The following is a 23,598-nucleotide window of genomic DNA, read 5'->3' as shown; positions in this document are numbered from 1 at the left end:
GCTACAGTCATAAAACCGGCTGGTTACAGAGCCATTGGAAGACAACTTTAATGTAAATCTGCAACACTCTGAAAAAAGAATGGGCCATCATAGAGTAAAGACAGCCATAGGTAGCAATGTCCATAGGACTCTAAGATAAGAAATAATGTTTTGATTCACAGAGAAAATTTTAAGGAATAATAGATGCCAGCCTTTCTTCCCTCACTTTTTTTCCCATTTATTAGTTTCTGCCCTGGAGAAATGCCTACAGGGAGCTGTTGGGTCACAAAAATATCTGGAACCATACATGCAGTAGCCGACAAAGTGGTAGATATAACCACTAGGAAAATCACAGAGTGTTAGCCCATTCGAAGGCATGATACTTAAAATTTGTGAGCCCCATGCTGCCCCAGAATACTACTTCTGAAGGTCTCATTCATCTTGATGACAGCCAGGTCAAAGCCTGTATTTATGGCATCACCCAGGGAGATTTCCAGAGTAAGGTCTACAGAATGATGATCAAGGAATCATTTATAGTCAAGGAAACTTAATTCTACTAGACCCATCCTCTCTAAGTCTGTGTTAGACAGGAATGATAAAAAGAGGAAAGCAAAGTGTATGTAGCTAAATGCAACTGTAAATTTTTAAAATATCTCTCCCAGGTAGACCAAGCCCATGGCAGAACAAAAACCATAAAACAGGGTAAACTTGAATATAATGACTATTCCATTTAGCACACACTTTATGTGCCATCTGGCAGACCTATGTAATTGATTGCCACAGGACATAATTATTTTAAAAGTAAATTAATTTGGTTATCAGCAATGAGATTTTTATCATGCAAACTAGAAGATGGGCAATGGGGTGAAGAATGTAATCAAATCTCCAAAATCAGAATGCAAGATGAGTCATTCAGGAGGCTGGAGAGAGGAATCCATCGCTTGGGAAACACTAGACTGAGAAACACTGCATTTCAGAGATTTCTGGTGTTCACCTCATTCACCAGATGGCAATCCCATTCCCATAAACCAGATCTGGAACTACACTGATTGTAAATCTCCTTTCTTAGGTGCATAATCCACTGTTAGAGATTTCATCTATCCATTAAACTAAGGGACACGCAGGAAATATTTCTGAGTATGTATTGAGTATTACGCAGCTTGCTCGATACATTTTATCTATCTTCTATTTTACAACAAATTCTATAAAAGAGGTTAAGATGATTAGACCAAGATCACACAGCTGGTAAGAGATTGTGGTTGACCAAATAATGGCCCAAAAAGATGTCCATTTCCTAATGCCTGGAACCTGTGAACATTATACAGGCAAAAGGGATATTGCAAATGTGATTAAATCAAGAAATTTGAGATCAGATGATTATCCTGGATTATCCAGGCGTCCTCTAAATGCAATCACATGTGACCTTAAAAGAGGGAAATCTGACTACGGAAGAGGAGAAGATGATATGACCATGGAAGCAGAGACTGGAGTGATGTAGCTGGGAGCCAAGGAATGCCAGCAACCTCTAGAAGTGAAAGAGGCAAGAAATAAATTCTCCCCACTGAACCACTAGAAGGAACCAGCTCTGCCGACACCTTGTTGCCCTTTAAGACTCAATTTGGAATTGTAAACTTCAAAAATTAAGTTTGTGTTGTTTTAAACCATTCAGTTTGTGGCAATATGTTACTGCAGCAATAGAAATTAATATAGAGATGAGTCAGAATTCTAACCCAGGTCTGCTGAAACTTGATGCCTACTTTTCATTACTTTATACTGCCTGCAATTTGATCAAAGACTCAGGAGTTAAGTACATAAGGACTTATATCTTGTCCCAATTGTTTATTCTCAAGATCTGGAAATAAATATTGAGTTGGACAACTGAATGTTGGTTTGATTAAGTCATTAGAATTATCTCCATTTGTTGATTATTGCCATGATGGTTCTAAACAGCTGATTCAAAATTAAAAACATCAAAGAAATTCACCATTTAAGTGTGGCTGAACTCAAGTCAGTCATTTTGACTCAGATAACTACACATAATTTAAGCTAAAATATTCAGATATTGAGCTGAAAGTGCTTTGATGCTTTTGACTCACAGAATTCTTAAAGCCATTAAGTTTACATATCTAAGTTTACCCCTATCAACGTTTTTACATATTTGCATATGGGTTTTCTCTGTGGCATTGTCATAATAGCATGGAAATCTAAAGTTTATTTATTTCTTTTTAGAGAGAGAGCATGAATGGGGTAGGGGCAGAGAGATAGGGAGAGATAGGATCCTAAGCAGGCTCCGTACTGGGCACTTCAACCTTGATCCAATCGCCCAAAATTTCTGGATCTCAGTCTCCTCACCTGTAGAATAGGGCAGAGGTGTACAATTTTCCAAGTAGATCATCTCTAAGATTGCTTCCACTTTGAAGATGAAATGATGGCAAGACTCCCACAGCAAAGCTTTTAAGTGGATTTAAGTGTGCTCATTATTACAAGGTGCCACTAGAGGTCAGATCAAGCTCGGTAATTCTATCTAATCTGGAGCACACATTGAGCAAATGCAAAAGTTTACCTTACATTGATGCCTTGTCTAGTAGGCCTTCACCTAGACCCTTCTGAATTAATGAACGTTGACTCCAGTGTTATAGAATAAAATAGGAAAATCTCTGAAACCAGAAATTACATTCATTAATCTGATTTGCAACTGCCTGGTACCAGAATGCTTATCTTTCTTTGTTTGCCTGGTTGTCATAATTGAATGTGTCACCTACTTGAAGCTCCGGTGCTTCATGTTTGTTCATGTTACTGTTTTAATCAATCATTTGCATGGAATTGGGACTGTGAGACTAGAAAATGTTCCCTGCATCATCTTTATGCATCTAGGTATAACTGTATTAAGAATATGTGAATGCCTATGTATATGGCATTTGACTCATTGTATGTATTCACAGTGAAGCATAAAGAAATGAGTGAAAATGAAAAAAACGAATGAGAGCAGAGACATATTATTCCTGGATACTTGCTTTGCCAAGCTATCAATTAGGACCAGTTCTAGGCACAACTGTGACTTATGTAAAATTAGATTTGTGGTAGCTACCATTCTCCCTGTGGTTTACCCCTCCACCCATCACTCCTAGTTCCTCTCTTCTCAACATCCCTAGTTAAACTCTGCTCTCAGGAAAGATCCAAAAAACTCAAATGCAATAAAAGATATAAGAATCTGATGATGCAATTTTGCTCTCCTAGACACACATGCATTTTGTCAGAGAATATGGCTTATTAAAGAGTAGAATTCTAGGGCACCTAGATGGCTCAGTTGGTTGAGCACAAGCTTTTGGTTTTGGCTCAGGTCATGAGCTCACTCATGGTTTGTGAGTTTGAGCAAGCCCTCTGTGGGGCTCTGTGCTAACAGCATGGAGCCCGCTTGGGATTCTCTCTCTCCTTCTCACTCTCTGGCCCTCCCCCAATCACTCTCTCTCTCTCTCTCTCTCTCTCTCTCTCTCAAAGTAAACAAACTTAAAAAAAAATAGAAAGAGAGAACTCCAAAGGTAGTAATTTGGAGGACAGGATGATTGACAGTATCCTCAAAATCATCTGTTGGAGCTGACACCATAAGCCAGTGGCAAAAGCTGGCCTGGCCTCTAATGCATACACCCTAAATGGCTAAGTCTGTCCTTTTTCTTTTTTTAATAGCATCTATTGAGTATCCACTGCATGTGAGGTTCTAGGTGATGACCCAGAGTAGGTTCCTGCACTTGACAATACACTCCACTGAGTTCCTAACCTAGGAGTGCTCTGGGCTTGCTTCCCTGATGGGTGGGATTGCTGCTTGAGGACCTGGTGTTTTCTCCCTGCAGGAGGCACTACCAGGAGGCTGGGGCCTCAGCACGATCTCCATGGCAAGAACCTGGAGAATAGGGATCCTTCTTATCTTTCCTCTGTCTCCCCTGTACAGCATTAAATGACAGGGACAGGGGAGGAAAGGGTTCTGAGATTCATGCTGAGAAGATGGATGTAGAGGGTCCTAACCTGACCACCAAAACAGGGGCCTCAGATTATTTATAATTTCCAGATAGCTCTGCATTATGAGGACCAGACAAAATTTGCTAGTGGATTTTATTTTATGACACTAGAGGCAAGCAAATCTCAAAGCCTCAGGGAATTCTAAACTCCTAACGTGCTGATGAACGGACACTCAGGATCAGCTTGATGATGCTGTCACCCACTTCTACTTAAAATTATCATGGTCATGGCTGCCTAAAGCACAGCTACCACAAGCATACTATAAAAATTATCTTTTACATTTATGGTCTCAGTAAACAGAAATAACACCTTCTATTTACCTAGCACTTGGTAGTCTACAGCGTGACTCAGAAAATCCTTTTATCTGTCCCGTGAGGTTAAGTATTGTGAGTATTGTCACACCTCACAGATTTTGAGTTGGTAGGAGATCATCTATTGCACCCTCACCTCCACATTTAACCATCTTACGATGCTGGATGCAATGCCAGGCCTTTACTAAACCACAGCCCTTCCTTCCCTGCCACCCAATACCACGTCTCATAAGCACCAACATTTGGCAGAAGATGAACTTGAGACTCAGATGGTAGGTAAGTCTCAGCAGCAGAAAGTATGGAAATGAAGGAGGAGGGTCTCAAACTGGTTGAGAGGTTTTTTGATCCTCAGTGCATGAAACCACTCAGCAGTATCCAACACCGTTGACCCCTTACTGCTTTCTTGAAGCATCTCTTTAAGGGTTTCTACTGCACTACATCCTCGACTTTTCTAGTATCTCTGATCCCTTCTTCTCATTCTCCTTAAGGATGAGCTCCTTAAGGAGCCAGTCTTAGTTCTGAGCTCTCTTATTTTCTTCCTTTATAGTCTCTCCTTGATTTGTCTCTTATTCCCAAAGCTTTAAGTATTATTTATGCTACATCTATTCCCAAACTTGTCTCTAAGCCACGTTCCCTTTTTGAGTTCCCGATTCATTCATCCAAATGTCAGCTTGTCATTTCCATTTTAGTATTTTCACATGTCTCAAACTGACCTCTTTTTCACTCTAAGCACCTCTATATTCTTCCTCATTTCATTGTATAACACTTCCACTCACCCAGAAAATTGAGTTTCGTCTTCAAACTCTTCCTCTCTCTTTTCCCCCACATTCAACAAATCAGTGTACTGTAGAGTTCTCTCAAAATATATCTTTAATTCATCACCTTTATTTTCAAAACTAAAAATAAAATTGTAAAGCACAGAAAGTTAAACACTAAATATTTAATGATATTTTAAAAATATATATTTCATTTTAAACTATATATATTGTTCATTTTTATGTTTTTAGTATTATAGTCATTTTTAGAAGTACATACTGAAATATGAATAGATAAAATGATATGTTGTTTAGACAGTCTGAGATAAGAGGACATTGTAATGGCCAACAGGCACATGAAAAGATGCTCAGTATCACTAATCATCAGGCAAAAGCAAATCAAAACCACAATATCACCTCATATCTGTCAGAACAGCAATCATCAAAAAGAGGCAACAGGTACTGGTGAGGATGTGATGAAAAGAGAACCCCTAAACACTGTTGGTGGGAATGTAAATTTGTCCAAACACTATAGGAAGTTTCCTCAAAATATTAAAAATATATCTACCATACAATCCAGCAATTCCATTTCTGGGTATAGACCCAAAGGAAAAGAAAACAGTATTTTGAAGACATATTTGCATTCCCATGTTTATTGAAGTATTTACAATAGCCAAGATATGGAAACAAGTTAAATGCCCATCAATGGATGAATGGATAAAGAAGATGTGGTGTGTACACACACACACACACACACACACACACACACACACAGAGTAAAATATTATTATTCAGCCACGAGAAAGGAGGCTATCCTGCCTTTCGCAACAATATAGATGGATCTTCAGCACATTATGCTAAGTAAGATAAGTCAGAGAGAGACAAGCTCTATATTATATCACTTCTTTGTGGAATCTAAAAAAGGCAAATCCATTAAAAAAAAAAAAAGAGTAAAATGGTGGATACCAGGGCAAGAAGGGTGAGAAGATACGATTGGTGTTGTTTAAGGGTACAAATTTGCAATGGTAGTAAATAAACCATAGAGATCTAAAGTATAATAAATATAGACAGTATGTACTATAATGTGATAAATATCACTATGACAGCAAACATATTACAATATACAAATAGATCAAAGTAACACATTATACACCTTAAACTTACACAATGTTGCAGGTTAAATTTATTCAGTAAAAAAAGAAACACAAACAAAAAATAAAGCAAAATAAAATCATGAAAGAACTGGTAAAATATAATAAATAAAAAATGAAACAATCTGAGGTAAGGGTGAGCAGGAGGATATAGATGAAGTAAGATATACCATGCAATAATAATTACTGAAACTAGGTAACAGGCTATCAGTTTCATTATACCCTTTAACTTTTACTTTTGTATATGTTTGCAAAATTCCATTATAAAGTTATGGAAAAAGTTTAAATGTGTTTTTTTTCAAATAATGTAAGAAAATAAGACAATGTTAGACTTTATACTTTTATTTCAAATAAACTGTCATCTTTATTAAGAGAGAAAAGCAATGGCAATTAACCTAATAAGAATTTGCTCCAAATAATTCAAAATTATCATGACTCTATAAAATACACATTATATCCACTATCTTTAAATATTAACCTTGCCCTAAGTGAATACTCCACTTTGTTAATGATGGTTTGAAAGCCCTCATAATTACTAAGACACACACTAATCATATAGAACATGAAGACAAATGTCAACACTTTTTTTTTTTAGAAATAGTTCAAAATACCATGCAATTGTTAACCCAGGCCTTTACAATAATCCACTAAATATGTAATACATACTAAACTTCCTACTTAAGGACAAAAGTAAAACCATATACCATTGGGAGACACGGTCCCTTGTAAAGTAAAAACAGCTGAAAAATATATGGGAAATAATATGGCTATAAGTTAAAATATATTCTTTTATCAGAAAAATACTTTTGGAAGATGCAAAAACTTTGCAAATTTGAAGAAATAAGTGTTACCCAATGGGAGAATTTGACTATACAAATGGATGAAAGTGTATCTGTTTTACACAGTCTATGCTTATGGTATTTCCTAGATTTTTTCCAATAATAACATATATGAAGCAGTAATTTCCTTCTGAACAACTAAAGGAAAAGTGTATTCAAAGCTTTAATCTACCTATATTACTTCTCTAACATATGTAGGAAAGTACCCTAAGCTAACTATTGATGGAGTGGAAGCTTTGAACATAATAAAAAATAATAACAATTCCAGATTAAGTTATGGCGAGAGCAAATTACACAAAATCTATGTGCATAATCATTCAAAACCAAGCAATTACAGCAAAGAACACGAATCAGAAGCAAAGCGCTGCAAAATGTCATTGGTGCGACTGATTTTACAAAAACAAGATCTCTACAATACTTTGTAGTGAGATGGAGAGTAACCATGAAAATCTTTTGTGCTTCACGAAAGTCTCCTGGTTATCCCATGGCAAAGTACTTAAAAGACATTGGACTTACTAATGAGATATCCATTTTTCGTTTACAAAAAGACAATCCAAATATGCTGAACTTTTTTTTTAACGGCATGTGACTATGAGTAGAAATCACCCTTACAGATAATTTTTTAAATAAGTAAGTTAACAAAATCTGTCTCTTCAAGTTACAAGTGCTGCTTCATGACCTTGGAAAACACTATCCACATGCCCTCACCAGGAAACTGCAACTGCTTCCTATAGAATGTTCTGTGGCTGAAGCCAGCAATGGTAAGTTTCCACACAGCAATAGAATAAATAAAGGTAGGATTTCCATTTTAAGAAGTCAAGTGCCATTGCTCATTTCCAACTGCTTTTGCAAACACACAATTGTCAAGATTTCCCTGATTCAAGAATTATCATTCTTCTAGGTCATGAAATCTATGACATTAGTCCACTTAAAATTATTAACCAACATACCCAAAGCATCAGAATGGGCATAAAAGAGATCTGTTTTTGAAAATAAGTAAAGTATTGTTGACTTAAAAAAGTGTTACTCCAATGCTAGGAGAGGAAGTGGCTTATTTTCAAAAGAAGCTGGATAGTGAGAAATATATCCATCATTACAGTCTGTTACTATAAATAATGTGTATCACCTACAACTTTCATATCTGCACATTTTCAAACATGGGAACAGAATTATTTAACCCAGATAAAAATCCTCCAAATGAAGTTTTTCAGTCGGTACTGAATCCATTATGGTTAAGTTTTAAAAGATTAACTGATTGTCATAAGAGAAGATGGACACTGCAAACTGAATTTCGACAAAACTTTTGCATAACTGATACAAGAGATTAAAACATGAGCATCACATAAAGCAGTAATACCTAATGACATACTTCTTCATTTGCATCTACATATCAATGTGAGGTATATTTTTTACCTATAACATTGTGGCACTAAAACCAAGTATGAAAATGGAAACGAATTCTACTTAAAATGGAGACTTTGATTCTCAGTATCTTGTTGTTTCAAAAATATTAAAGATATCTAAGCACATGGCACAAAAACAGGCACTCAGATCAATGGAACAGAATAGAGAACTCAGAAATGGACCCACAAACGTATAGGCAACTAATCTTTGACAAAGCAGGAAAGAATATCCAATGGAATAAAGACAGTCTCTTCAGCAAGTAGTGCTGGGAAAACTGGACAGCGACATCCAGAAGAATGAACCTGGGCCACTTTCTTACACCATACACAAAAATAAACTCAAAATGCATGAAAGACCTCAATGTAAGACAGGAAGACTTCGAAATCCTTGAGGAAAAAGCAGGCAAAAACCTCTTTGATCTTGCCCGCAGCAACTTCTTACTCAACACATCTCTGGAGGCAAGGGAAACAAAAGCAAAAATGAACTATTGGGACCTCATCAAAATAAAAAGCTTCTGCATAGCAAAGGAAATAATCAGCAAAACTAAAAGGCAACCAACAGAATGGGAGAAGATATTTGCAAAGGACATATCAGATAAAGGGTTAGTATCCAAAATCTACAAAGAACTTATCAAACTCAACACCAAAAAACAAATAATCCAGTGAAGAAATGGGCATAAGACATGAATAGACACTTCTCCAAAGAAGACATCCAGATGGCCAACCAACACATGAAAAAAGGCTCAACATCATTCATCAGGGAAATACAAATCAAAACCACAATGAGATACCACCTCACACCTGTCCGAATGGCTAACATTAACAACTCAGGCCACAACAGATGTTGGCAAGGATGTGGAGAAAGAGGATCTCTTTTGCATTGTTGGTGGCAATTCAAGCTGGTGCAGCCACTCTGAAAAAGAGTATGGAGGTTCCTCAAAAAACTAAAAATAGAACTACCCTATGACCCAGCAATTGCACTACTAGGCATTTATCCATGGGATCCAGGTGTGCTGTTTCAAAGGGACACATGCACCCCCATGTTTATAGCAGCACTATCAACAATAGCCAAAGGTTGGAAAGAGCCCAAATGTCCATCGATGGATGAATGGATAAAGATGATGTGATGTGTGTGTGTGTGTGTGTGTGTGTGTGTGTGTGTATACACAATGGAGTATTACTCAGCAATCAAAAAGAATGAAAGCTTGCCATTTGCAACTACATGGATGGAACTGAAGGGTATTATGCTAAGTGAAATTAGTCAGAGAAAGACAAAAATCATATGACTTCACTCATATGAGGACTTTAAGGACAAACCAGATGAACATAAGGGAAGGGAAACAAAAATAATTTTAAAACAGGGAGAGGGACAAAACAGAAGAGACTCATAAATATGGAGAACAAACTGAGGGTTGCTGGAGGGGTTGTGGGAGGGGGGATGGGGAAAATGGGTAAGGGGTATTAAGGAATCTACTTCTGAAATCATTGTTTCACTATATGCTAATTTGAATGTAAATTTTTAAAAATAAAATTAAAATGGAGGAAATAAAACAAAACAAAAAAAATATCTAAGCACAAAAATATTACTGGCAATATTACTTCTATCATTTAAAAATTATTTTCAATACAATTTATTTCATCTAATCCTTTTTTGTTTCTATATCATATATGTTTGAAAGGTATGTATGTATGTACATACATATACATACATACATACAAGTATAGCAGTACATTCATATGAAATCACTATACATTTTGAGGAGAGTTGGCTTTTCGTTTTATGTGATGGAGTAACTCCAGGATTCATGTTGGAGGTAGAATTTTAAAGTAGCCTCATGTTCCACCTTGAACACTTCTTCAGGGCCTCTTTACCTCTGTTTATAAAAAGAAAATCAAGCTACAGAGCATTTGAAGGACAGCCTTTGAGCCTTGAAGAAGAATGGGAGACATCACGGAAGTTCAGCACAGGGAGTATGTTTACAGTATTTGTTGCCAGGTAGGCAGAATGTGGGCCTTGGTGAGCACTGATTGAAATTAGATGAGGAAATTGCACCTAATGGTAGAATAAATAATTGAACCCGCTAAATCCTCTCCACTATACTAACAATATAAGCCATGCATAGCCTCCTACTTCCTTTATATAGGTGGATAAGATCCAGAAAAAGCATCTACTGTACAAAGATATTATTATTGTTGAGAATGTGTTATAATTAATTTGACTCAGCAAATCTGCTAGAAGACAAGTCTTTTATGCAAGCCTTTGGTAATGGAATTTTCCCTGAACCTTTGATACAGTGGTTTGTTAAGGAAATAAATAATATAAAGAGGAGCTTTCTTTTAAAAAAAGAATTTAGAGGACATATACTATTAAATCAAGTAATATATCTATCAAGAATTATTCCTATCTAATTATTAAAATATTAGATTCCTTAGCGCAATGGCTTTCTAACTTTTGATGAGGATTCACAGTAAGAAATGTATTTTATATCTTACCCCAATACACACATGAATATGCAGATGAAAAGGATTTCACAAAACAATTTTTCCCTAATGTAGAACATAACAGAACATGTCTATTTTATTTCATTTTTTAAATTCTAGTCACACCCTCCTGAATTGATTTCCCCTTCCACTAATGAGTCCACACCTGCAGTTTGAAAAACACTACTCTTGCACCTATAGCCCAGATCAGCATCCCCTGACCATAGCATTATTCTGCATAACTGAAGTACCACAATTGTATTTGTTCTTTAATATTATATTATTTCATGATTTTTAAAATCAGACAGGTTGTCCCTCCAGATAAGAGTAAGTTTGAAAAATTTCACTGTTTGTGAAGGGCCCTTATGGAGACCTGAGAGTCCCAGGTTTGTGCTTCAAGGACAGAGGGCAGGTACATAGGTGACTGGGGCCAGGAAGGCCCACAAATGCGCAAAGCCTCCTGGTTCTGGGTGAGAAACAACAAGACCATGACAATAAAAAGTATATAAACACGTGTAGCTCTTGCTAAGTACCAAGCACTACTGTAAGCCCTTTACATGTATCACCGTTTATTCTTCTGACAACTCAGTAAGATAAGGTCCACTGTGAACCCCAATTTACAGATGAAGAAAATGAAGAGTAATATGGTCTTTATGCCACAGTAATGAGTTGGTAAGAAGCGTAACGGGAACTTGAACTGGGGTTTTTGGCTCTAGAGTCATGCTCTTTCTTAACCACTACACTGTCTACCTCCAGATCTTATCTGAAATCCTTCATTTTTAAATATTAACATTTTTGTTAGCCTTTGTGCAGTTCAAACAAAACTTATTTGTGGGTCAAATGGCTCCTAAGCTGGCAATTTGTAGGCTCTGCCTTAGGGAAGCAAAAGAAGGCAGAGCCTAGCTCAGAGGAGCATAGCCCCAGGAGTGTGAGGGTGGGACTCATTTCTGCTTCTGTCTTGCTGTGAACTTTTGGGTAAATTATGTTGCTTTCTGGGCTTCAGCATCTTTACCTTAAAAATGAGATTCTTGAGATGTTCTCTAAAGACCTGTCTCTTCCACATTCTATGAGTCTGAGGTGCTGAGGAGAAAAGGAAGCTCCAATCAAGAGAGAACACCTGGAGACTAAGGAAGAGAAGCTGTCTAACCAAGGAAGTGCCAGGGAAATAGGAATAAGGGAGAAGAAATGGAATGAAAGGAAGAGGAGAAAAGAAAGAAAAGACTAACAATGAGAAAAGGTTCGTGGCTGTTAAATTGGATTAATGAGCTCTTCTAGGATCCTACCAAAGAAAGTAAAATGTTGCAAATCAGATTCAAGTTGAGAAATACCTACGTGACTCTTTTTTCTTTAAAATAATGTGGGGAAGAAAGACGACAAACAGATAATAAAGATATGGCATGAGTGTGGAGCAGGAAATGTTGAACATAACATTTGCCAATTAACTGAGAAATTGGCAGGAAGTGAGGATTTGGGGATGAAGCTTACAAGGAGTGAAGAAGAATCTACAAAAAGACCCTGGGCAATCTCAGGAAAGCAGTGTGCCTTTCTGGTTCAAAATTAGGATCTGAAGATATTCCATGTGGCCAAAATAAGTCCTGTCACTGAGTCATCCATTCTGAATTGCTAGATTTTTTTTTTCCTTCGGAAGTGCTTTTAGCAAGATAGAGAGAAATTTGTTTGCTGGAAATCAGCCATGAAATTCCTAGGACTGAATTCATCCTGAAAATTATTGGCTTGTGAAATCCATCTATCTGGAAAGGTTTTTGAAGACAGCCTCCTAGAAACTGGGAGTCATGCAGATGATCTGCAGACATCCCTCAGCTGCCCAGGAAAGCCTATCTCACCACCTTCTGGGAATGGAGCAACTTGGAAACATATCTTTAAAACCCTGATAGGACATGAATCTCCTGTGAGAACTAGTGCCCTTGATTTGTACATATCTTAAACCAGTTTTCCGTTGTGGCTCTTGCCTAGAACAGTCACAGAGGGGCTAAATTAAAAGACAGTCCATACACTTTCCCTTAGGAGATGGGAGTGTTTACTCTTACCAGGCAAAGTGCAGGTAGAAGTTTCTGGTGAAGTCCTCTGTCAGAATGCATTTAACTTGAGGTCCACAGGCACATGGAACTGCTCCAGGACATGTCAAAGGGCAGAAACGCCAAGTTCTGTCACTTATCACTTTACTACTGACAGCACCACATATTTGAGAAGTGAAAATTGCCCATCCTGGGAGGACATTCTCTTAAACCCAAGATGTGTTAAGATCTTCCCTTTTTCTCAGTTATTAGAGTTTCTTCCAATGTTGTGTGCCAACCTTCACATTTTACTTTTAGTCATCATCATTGAGTAACTGCTATGTTCCGGGAACATTTCTTTCTCCTGAAGACACAAAACGCCACCCCCATGAAACTTACATACTATCTGGACAGATGATAAACAAATAAATTATATAAAATGTTGAGATCAAAATTTCCATGGGAGAAAAAAGGAAAAAGAATAGGGTAAATGAGTGACCAGAATGTTGAGGGCATTGCAATTTTAAATAGGAATGTCCACAGGCACCTGGGTGGCTCAGTCCATTAAGTGTCCAACTCTTAATGTCTGCTCAGGTCATGATCTCACAGTTCATGGGTTTGAGCCCTGCATCGAGCTCTGTGCTGCCAGTACAGAGCCTGCTTGGGATCCTATGTGTCCCTCTCTCTCTGCACCTCCCCTGCTTGCTCTCTCACTCTCAAAATAAAACAAAAAAATCTTTAAAAAAAAAAAATAAACAGGATTGTCCAATGGGTCTCATTATAAAGGTAGGTTTGAGCAAGGACTTTAAGAAATTAAGGGAATCATTCGGAAGGGAATTGCAGACAGAGGGAAGAGCCAGTACAATGGGCTTAAAGTAGAAATGTACTTGGTTGGGTGGAAAACAGCTAGGAGGCTAGGGTGGCCTGGAGCAGAGTCTACAATCAGTGATGCAATAAACGGGTAGGCCAAGGTTATGGAGAATCCTTAAGACATTGTAAAGATCAATTTTACTCTGGATAAAATGGGGCTTAGTAGAGGGTCTTGTGTAAAATGACATGACTGACCTGCCTTTTTTAAATTAGATTTATTGCAATTTATTAGAATGCTAGATCAGATACAAAACTAGTTAATGTCCAACAGAGATATAAACCATAACCTTGGGGTTCCACCGGACAGATATTATTTAAATATTTACTGAACAAAATCTATAACAAAGAGTTGAAGTTATTATCTCTGGAATGCTTGCTTTTCATGTTTTTTTTATTTTAAAGACCAAACTAACAAACACAGTTTGAGTTTCATAAAACTCTAGCAAATAGGTGTGGTATGACATTTTTATGCCTATTTTATAGTTGACAAACTAGAAAAGCTAAGTGATGTGTTCAAGATTTAACAATATATAAGTATATAGTAAATGTCTGTATACTTGTTTTCTAATAAATATATATTTATCTAGTTGAAATCAGAAGCGTCCTTTTTTATTATTACTTTTTTAAAGTTTATTTATTTATTTTGAGAGAGAGAGCAAGCAGGGGAAGGGCAGAGAGAGAGGGAGAGGGAGAGAATTTCAAGCAGGCTCCGCACAGCAGAGAGCTAGACACAGGGCTTGAAAACACAAACTGTCAGATCATGACCTGAGCCAAAAGCAAGAGTCCAATGCTTTAACCAACTGAGCTACCCAGGGGCCCTTTATTACTTTAATTAGACATACAGTTCACTCAGAGAACTTGGAAATGAACCTTAAAAGGAAATAAATATTTACATTTTTATACTGTCTTTTGATTCTATTATTCATGAATACCTCACCTGTGGTAGGAAAGAACTCACTTCACTGGTTTAGACAAAGAGGGACCCACTGTGGGTTAATTTTAAGGTGATTGACTAAGTGTTCATAGTAAATGTTGATACAAGGGGCAAAACTATCATTTGCCCAGTGTTACATGTAGTAGGCACATGCTTATGTGTTTTAATGCAGGAACTATGTTTTGTTAATTTCTCCATCCCCAGCACCTGGAAGCACAAAACATTCAATGGACATAATAGTCCTTGCTCTCCAAATGAAATTTTCTTCCTGTCACCTGTTTTGGAGTTAGCAACTTAATTAAGACTTGGGCCCTCCAGGGCCTGGTGGTGCCTCAGGCTAACTCAGCCCTGGTGTCAGCCTTCAGGGACAGCTTGTATGTACAAGGGAGGCAGTAAATAGTGGTGGAGACTCAGCTGCAAGCCAGGTCTGGATTCAAGTTCTAGCTCTGTCACTCATAACCTTGTAACTTTGGGAAAGTGCTAATCTCTCCAAGTCCAGTTCCTCATCTATCAAGTGGGGAGGATACTATTACCTATGCCAGAGAGTCACTGTGAAGATGAATTTACCTGATAAATATGTATTTACCTAGTAGATGGCAGAATTAAGCCTTGACCTCAGAGGTCTCAACTAGTTCAGTATTTTCCCATCTTATCTTTGTCTATACTGTCCTTGCCAAGTTTTGTTGTGTTGCTCTTGATAAAGACTCCAATTAGACATGGTCACAGCAAGCTGATTAGTATTTTCACCGATGCTCGCCACTGCCTTCCTTCCAGCCAAGCTTCCCATGCAGACTTAATGAGTATGTTCCTTGTGCTGTCATTTAGTTAATTGACTGAAGTGTTAAATAATGCAGACGCAAGGCCACTTCTGCCTATAGGGCCTTCAGTTTAAAGAATCACATTCTGGATCATGAGTTGTGTAATATAGGTGGTTCTCTTTTGAGGAACTAGATTAAAACCAGAAACTTGCTTCTTATATGCCACTGCTGACTTGCTTTTTAAAGAATCTCTTTGTTTGAGATTGAGAAAAGACTGTATATGATCAAGAGTTGAGACGAGAGACCAGTTAGAAGATGTCACACAAATTCAGGTGAGGGGTGATGCAAAGTGAACTGCCAATAGCAGTGAAAGCAGTGTTTGTTGGGGTATACATACTTTAAATGTAGAACGTAGAGATTTACTAAGAGATTGGATTTTGAGTGTGAGAGAAGGAGAATTATCCAGGAAGGCTCCAATGATTGTAACCTGAGCGACTAGACAGATAGTATCGCCATTAACAGAGAAGTCAATGACTATAGTAAAGCCAATTTTTGTTGTGGTGAATTTGCACAGGTGTGGAGGAAGATGAGGATTTTGGTTTTGGACATATTATTAAACAACGAACTAGACACATCAAGTAGAAAGATAAATATATTAGCCTGGATGCCAAGGTATCATCCATGACTCTCACCACAATATGGTGTGAGAAACTCTATGAGGCTTCCCAAGTCCCATCTGGGTAGAATAATACTGGGGGCCATTTTCTCTACCATTTCACCACCTACCCAGAGCTCTACAGAAAAGTGATGTATAAGCCCTTTCTGCCTCAGATCCCACATAGTCTCTGGCCCCAGTCTTGGCCCACAGATGGACACAGAAGCTTCTCAGGACTCCCCAATATTTCCTGCCTTTCCCCATCTACTTCTATTCTGACAGCTCAAGGAATCCTTAGTGGTGAGAGGGGCAAAGAGTGAGAAGTTCTCCTCCTTGCCCTTTAAGCCACCTCTATCTAGCCATCTCTCTTCCTCTAATTCCCAGAGGGAAACACAGTCTCAAAACTTTCTCCCTCTCCTGAAACGGTGAATGTGAGCTATTATTATGAGGTCAAGGAAGAGACAGAGGGGAAAAAAGTACATGAGGGGAAAAACATAACACTCGTTCATATTTCAAAAATATTATACCCAGAGAAGAAGGCAAGCTAAGCTCAGTATTATAGAGGAGAGGAGAAAGTTGGGGGAGAAAGGAATATTTTGAGAGAGAAATGACAGTTCAACTATGTGGCTATATTTTTCTATTTCCCTTCTCAATCAGGAAAAGGATGAGATGCTTTCCAGAAGTAAAATAATAAGAGTTGGAGAGAGCTTACAAAAAAAGCAATCAACTGTGCTAGCCCTGGGCACCATCCTGACATGAATTTCTTACAACGAATGGGTAAGGTTGGTGTCACAATTCTCTTTCACGGATGATGAAACTAAGACAAAGGTTCAGAATTTGCCCAAAGTCACACAGAGCAGAGGGGGTGCTGTGAAGCCTGGAGGTGAGTAGAAACATGTATTCCCCAAAACTCACAGCTTGCTTCTTCTCTCATAACTGAGTTTAAAAATAAAACTAGTTTTCAAGTATGTAAAATTCCCTAATCAATGATAAAATGTTTTTGTGTCATTGACAACAGTTGTTATCTGGCGTGAAAAAAGTGAAACCAGGACATGACTCAGCATGGGAAAGTGGGAAGTGGTTCTGTGGGAACATGTTTCCTACGGTAACCCTAGAAGACTCCGATTTTGCTGGGGCTTCAATTTGCTAATTAGCAAAACTTTCTTTGAAACATTTATGTCTCTATCACATGACCTGTAAGTACAGTACCCTTGCTCTAGCACCTCATGAGGCCCAGCATGAGCACATACTTCTGCCAGGATTTGTGTTCCAGGGTCAGGCTGGGTGGGTGGAGGTGGAATATGTTACAAAACAGCAGGAAGAGCCAGGGCTGTGTAATTGCTCAGTCTTTGGAGAGCACTGAAAATCAGGCAATGGAAGCAGAGTTCAGCCTTGGAATTTAGAGCAGATTGGAAATCAGGCTGAATGTCTGAAAGCCAGAACTGTTGGAAGCAGCACAGAATGGAGAATAATAGTTGGGGGAAGCCTGGACTTCCATTCTTTACTGTCAGCAGATGGTACTACCAAAGAAGTTATTATGCTTTAAAGACAATCACCAGTGTAAATACTTCCGTGCATTTTTTAGTAAAATGGGTCCTACTGGGCACTTAATTTTGTAATCTGAATTTTCCCTTAATATATCACAAATAAGCCCTTTCATTTCTCAATCAACAGTTTGGCTTTTTCCACCACTGCTCCACCACCTGCCCTGACCAAGGAAACCAGTTAGATAATATTTGCTATATCCAGGGCCACCTCTAGTCTGGCTCACTCGACTTAGCTTCCTCAACCATCTCTTCCTTAATCAAACATCCATCCTCTTACCTCCTCAATATTCCTCCACCCCAGTTTTCCATCCACCTCTAGCTGCTCCTACTGATCCCCTTCACATTCACTTTCTTCAGATAACTCTTGAATACAGAAGGCAGACACCTTAGAAACACTTCAAATACCACTTCACTTTAAATACTCTCCTCTAGGGGTGCCTGGGTGGCTCAGTTGGTTAAGCATCCGACTTCAGCTCAGGTCATGATCTCACAGTTTGTGGGTTCGAGCCCTGCATTGGGCTCTGTGCTGACAGCTCAGAGCCCGGTGCCTGCTTCGGATTCTGTGTTTCCCTCTCTCTCTCTGTCCCTCCCCTGCTCATGCTCTGTCTCTCTCTGCCTCAAAAATAAATAAACATTAAAAAAATAAAATTAAATACATAAATTAATACATACATACTCTTCTCAGACATTCTCCTTTACTGACCATCTCCGCATTTTGACAAATTCAAATCTTCAGCCGTGTCCCTCTCCTGAATGCCAGACCCTTAGCTATAATTCAACCTAAATTTTCCACAGACTCATTAAACTCAATATGCCCAAAGCAGAATTTACCTCCTCTTCCTTCTTAAAAATGAAGATGTCTCCCTTTAAGCTTGGAAACAGAAATCATCATGGTGCCATCTTGAACCTTGGTAGCATTCATAAACACATAGCTAACTTTGACCTCATATACTATGCGAAGAGCTTTACAGACATTATCTCATTTAATCCTCACACCTCACTTTACAACAAGGAAAGTGAAGCTTACAAAGGTGAAGACACATGCTCAAAGATGCTGCCCAGCAAGAGGCAAAGCTAACAGTTGGACTTAGCAGTTTTTCTCCAGTGCTCAGAGCCTATGCGCTTAGTGCCACACTCCCATAAAAAGACTCAATAGATATGGGCTTTTACAAAAGGAATTATTCCTGAGAAACCATGTGAAAAGAAAACAACACTCAAAATGTAGAAATGAATTAAGAGATGAAGCACTTATTGTTTGTTTGTTCAAATGCGAGTGTTCACCTGCATCAACCAGCCAGCTCAGCCTGGCCCCCAGCCCTGGTTCCTTCTCCTCACCACAATCCTCTCTTTTGGGTGCTAGACCAAATTAAAGAGACTCATTGCTAAGGGAAGACATGGCTTCTAGATTCAGTGGATTCCTCAACTTGTTCAAAATGCTGCTTATTAGAAAAATTAGCCTCTGTTTTTTGATAGTGAGCTCCTCTTCAGATTTGGTTCTCTGAGCTCATGCCCATTCCCTATAAGGAAAGCACTTCCCTACTTTGACATTGAGCTTCAGACTACTCTGAAACTTTCTCCTCTTTTTGATGATTCAAACCCTGGAAATTCTAATGCTTCAACAACTCATTCTTGTATGTGCTATTTGGTACTGAATTATGTATTTGACTAAGTGATGCCTGAAATTGGTGAGACCCTTAGCCAACTTCTTTGTCATGGCCTGTCTAGTGGCTCTGTGGTCCAACACCATCATCCTTCAGCCAATCTGGCTGTGTCAGCTCCCACCCCCGCACCAAATACACTGTTGTTCCCATCCCCAAGGCCTGGAAGGAGACTTCTTAACGATTCCTCCAGTTTTAAGCCATTTTCCCTCCACTGGTCTTTCTTAGGACTTCTTCTGATTCTTAACTCATTTGCAGAGCAGTGATCTATGCGATCTGTTTTATTTACATAAGCATTTATCAAATACCCACTATTATGCCAACCATTGTGCTATGAGATTCTACAAAAGTTAAAGGACATGAACGATCTCTGCCCTTAGGGAAATGCCAGTCTGCCTGGAGAACCAATAAACATACAGATTATACAAGGAAATTAACCAAATGTTCAGTGAAGTCTAAGAATGGAGACGCTAAGCTGAAATGTTGGTCTTCTAGCACAGAGGTCCTGAGGACAGAGACTGAATCTCTTTCATTATTCTATTTCAACCCCTAGCAAGTACCTACCACAGAGCCAATGCCCAGTAGTTTTAAATGAATAATTGCAGCCACTTACAAATTCCAGGTGATCTGAGTTACATTATTTGGGTGTCACAGCGCCAGAACAGCTGGAATAATTTTAAATTGTATCCCAGCAAGTGGTTCACTGGAAAAATTCTGTGGTCAGGCTGGACCTCAAATTAGTGAAGCATGTCATGCCTCCTGGCAGCTCCACCTGCCCACACAGCTTAACTTCAATGAAGTTGTCTTTTTGATCCTCCAAATCAACCAGACACTAGAGCCTTAGTGCAGTCTCTGCTTGAATGACTCCAGATACAGAAGATTCACCCCCTGCAAGGCTCTGTAGAGCTCAGACACATTTAGAAATCCTTCTCTGTGGTAAGATAAATCTGTCTTCTTGAAACCTCTGCCCTATTGCCCTAGTTTCAGCCCTTAAAAACACAGAGAACAAATATAGTATCTCTTCACATAATAGCCCCTCAGATATTTGAAGATTCAAGCTCATTGAACCTTTTCTTAGCCTTACTAAAAATATCCTTAATACTACCAATTAGCTCATGTTCCAAGCCCCTCACTGTTCTGGCTAGTTTCTATTTAACACACTCTTATTTACTTACATCTTGTTTGGAATGTAGTACACAAACAAACAAACTAAACAGTACTCCAATACCACCTGATCAGCATGAAAAAGACAAGTACTATCGCCTTCTCTGCTCTAGATATCATATCTCAATATGGCCTGTGATCACATGAAATTGTTATTGTAGTCAAAACACCCTACTAAATTATATTGTGTTTATTGTCAATTAAATTTTTCATGGGGTGCTTGGGTGGCTTAGTCAGTTAAGGGTCTGATTTCAACTCAAGTCATGATCTCCTGGTGTGTGAGCTCAAGCCCTGCATCGCACTTTCCACTGACAGCACAGAGACTGCTTCAGATCCTCTCTCTCTTCCTCTGCTCACATTCTCTCCCTCTCTCAAAAATAAAAATATTTAAAAATTTTCCCCACATATCACAAATTATATTTTTCCATCTGAGGACCTTGTATAGTTGATTTATGAACCCAAGGACAGGCTTTTATATTTTTCCTATTAAGTTTTATCTTGGTAGGTTCAGCTAATAATTCCAGAAGGTCTCTTTAGATCCTATCATTAAACAACTTCAATATTTCACCAAATTTAAATTTATCTATGTATTAAATCGAAAACATGTAATTTATTGAGTCCTCCCTGGGTGCCAGACACCATTCTAAACACTGGGGATTCAACAGTGAACAAGACAGACAAAACCTCTGCTGACATGGAATTCACATTCAAGAGTGGTGTAAGGAGGGCTAAAGGAAGAAGGGCTGGGAAAAGGGGCATCATAGGTGATGGGATAGTAAATGCCTCTCTTTGCATCTCCAAGAAGGAATAAGCATGCCTCTATGTAAGAGGCTGATCCTTCTCTCCAAGTGGACAAAAGTACTCCAGGTATGTTCCCTTCACTAGTTGTACTTTTCTGTTGTCTACAGGAGACCTGGCATAAACTGTCTATTGCATTTCCTCAAGTTTCCTCCAAGCAATCACTAAGGTGTCCCAAGATAAATTTTCATAACCCCCTTAAGAGTATAACTAGCCTGACCTACTTCACCAGTTTAACATACAAATATAGTTACATCTATTATTTTTTCTAATTTATCACTTCTATCCCAACTAGTTTTCTTATAAAAACTGCATACCAAAGAGGATTCTGAGAGATGCTGCCTTTATAAAGTCCAACAGACGCCTTGGGACTCTTTCTTTAAAATATCAGACCCCTAGGTTTACATATCTGAAGGAAATCACTTGTGATTTTTCAAGTAAGTAAAATTTCCTCCCAAGGTAACTTGCTATCTTCACCTCTATATTTAGAAGAGACAAGAATCCAATTTTTGAAAGAACACTATTTCTGTTAGCAGTTAGGAAAGAGGGCCATTTCCACACAGAAGGCCAATTTGGAAAAAAAAAAGGGGGGGGAGTGGGTGGCTTAAGCATTCCTAGGAATAGGTTTTTAAATCCCTGGCTTATGCACATAGTAAAGATGAAAAAGAAGGTAGAGATAAGGGATCTAGAAGTCTGATCTACTTATCCACCAGGAAAAGGGAGAAAATGCTCTTCTTCTTTTCTACCCCTTCTATTTCCTTTCCCTTTTAACTTTACCTTCCAGAACGGAAAGCCAATACTGAGAGGAGAGATACTAGTCTGAACTTGAATAGCTGAAGAAGTTATGTTAGAAGAGACTGATCTGGCCAAAAACATAAATCGTTTTTAATTTGCTGCCTTCCAAACACATTCTGACATCTCTCCTCAGCCATTGGCAACCTACTACCTCACTGCCAAAGAGCTATAGGCAGCCTGCTGGGGAATTTCAGTGACACATCAACCATTCACCCGCCCTTGGCAAAGTACACACCCACACCTTCCTACCTCCATCTTGTTCAGCCTGGTCCTGAAGGCACCCACAAGGCATGCCTTCCAACAGAATCAGTCTTTCACCAACAGTCCCAAGCCCAAAATTCCCCTTCCTGCCCACTTCAGGCATCAATACATTCTCATGCTTTAGCTGATCTTGGTTATCAGGTCTGATGAAAAACGAGACCCAGCTTATTTACATCTTAGAAAGGAGTTTGTTAACCAAAATGTATCTCTTGGAAATGGGATATGATTTGTTAGCCTTCAAATTACTCCACATTGATTTTGTCCCATCTAGTAATAAAGAGTGAAAAGTAACATGCATCACCTACCTTACTCAGCTGAACACAGGTGTAGCCTTATGTTAGCTTAGCAAGTGACTTATATCAGTGGCATGGAGCCCAACCAAAACTAAGAACCAATACTGTGCTTTCATTGGGTAATACATATGTCCAAAATCATCAAATTTATACATTAAACATGTACACTTTTTTATATATCAATTATACTTCAACAAAATGTTTTTTTTTAAGCCATCACTTAAAAAGAATTGAGATTTGACCAGCAAATTCTTCAGACCCTGACAGGAAGTACAGGAAGTTCAGAAAGTACAGGAAGGACAGGACTTCTGATACTACTACTACTACTACTACTACTACTACTAATGTGTGTGTATATATATATATATATATATATATATATATATATATATATTAGCTGATGTCATAATAATATTACATTACAATGTACTTTACATAGATGACCTCATTTAAAATATGCAATAATCCTGACAGAAATTGCTAATATTGCAATTTCAGGAAGTAGGAAAATTCTATTTTAACTAATCCTTCAAGTGTAAATGAACTTACTCTAGTGTTCTACTCTTAAGACTAGAAAGATGGGATTTGGGGCAAGACTCATAATTAGAGTGGGTGGGCCTTTTCCTTGACACACGACCCCCACAGGCAGTTACCTTCCCCTTCCTGCAGCAGACAGGCCCCATAACATTCCACACACAGGACCAAATTATTTCACATTGCTTTCAGCAACTACCTGAAGAGACATATGGTTAAAACAGCCTTTTATAAATCATTTCTCAACAATTCTCACAATACTGCATTTACAGAATTCATTGCACTTAAATAAGGGTCCTTTGGTTGAAACTTCTAGGCAAGAGATACTGTCTCAAACACACCAGTACTGTGGCCTTCCTAGAATAGTCATTTATAATTATGGG

The 23,598-nt window shown here is 38.3% G+C and overlaps 1 protein-coding gene across 8 annotated transcripts in view; it reads right to left on the bottom strand.

Annotated features, from left to right (window-relative positions):
* The window catches only part of ZPLD1 (zona pellucida like domain containing 1), a 536,164-nt gene that overhangs the window by 232,020 nt on the left and 280,546 nt on the right, over positions 1 to 23,598 (bottom strand). For 6 of the 8 annotated variants that reach the window (XM_053220795.1, XM_053220791.1, XM_053220792.1 and 3 more), the window contains one exon: positions 5,081 to 5,186. The exons of the other annotated variants lie outside the window; for them this stretch is intronic. The gene's annotated coding sequence lies outside the window, so the exon portion shown is untranslated. The remainder of the gene's footprint in view (positions 1 to 5,080; positions 5,187 to 23,598) is intronic. 8 annotated transcript variants of the gene reach the window in all.

The sequence above is a fragment of the Acinonyx jubatus genome, chromosome C2 (genome assembly GCF_027475565.1).
Source record: "Acinonyx jubatus isolate Ajub_Pintada_27869175 chromosome C2, VMU_Ajub_asm_v1.0, whole genome shotgun sequence".
Classification (NCBI taxonomy): domain Eukaryota; kingdom Metazoa; phylum Chordata; class Mammalia; order Carnivora; family Felidae; genus Acinonyx; species Acinonyx jubatus.
This window is presented reverse-complemented; position numbering and strand designations above follow the sequence as displayed.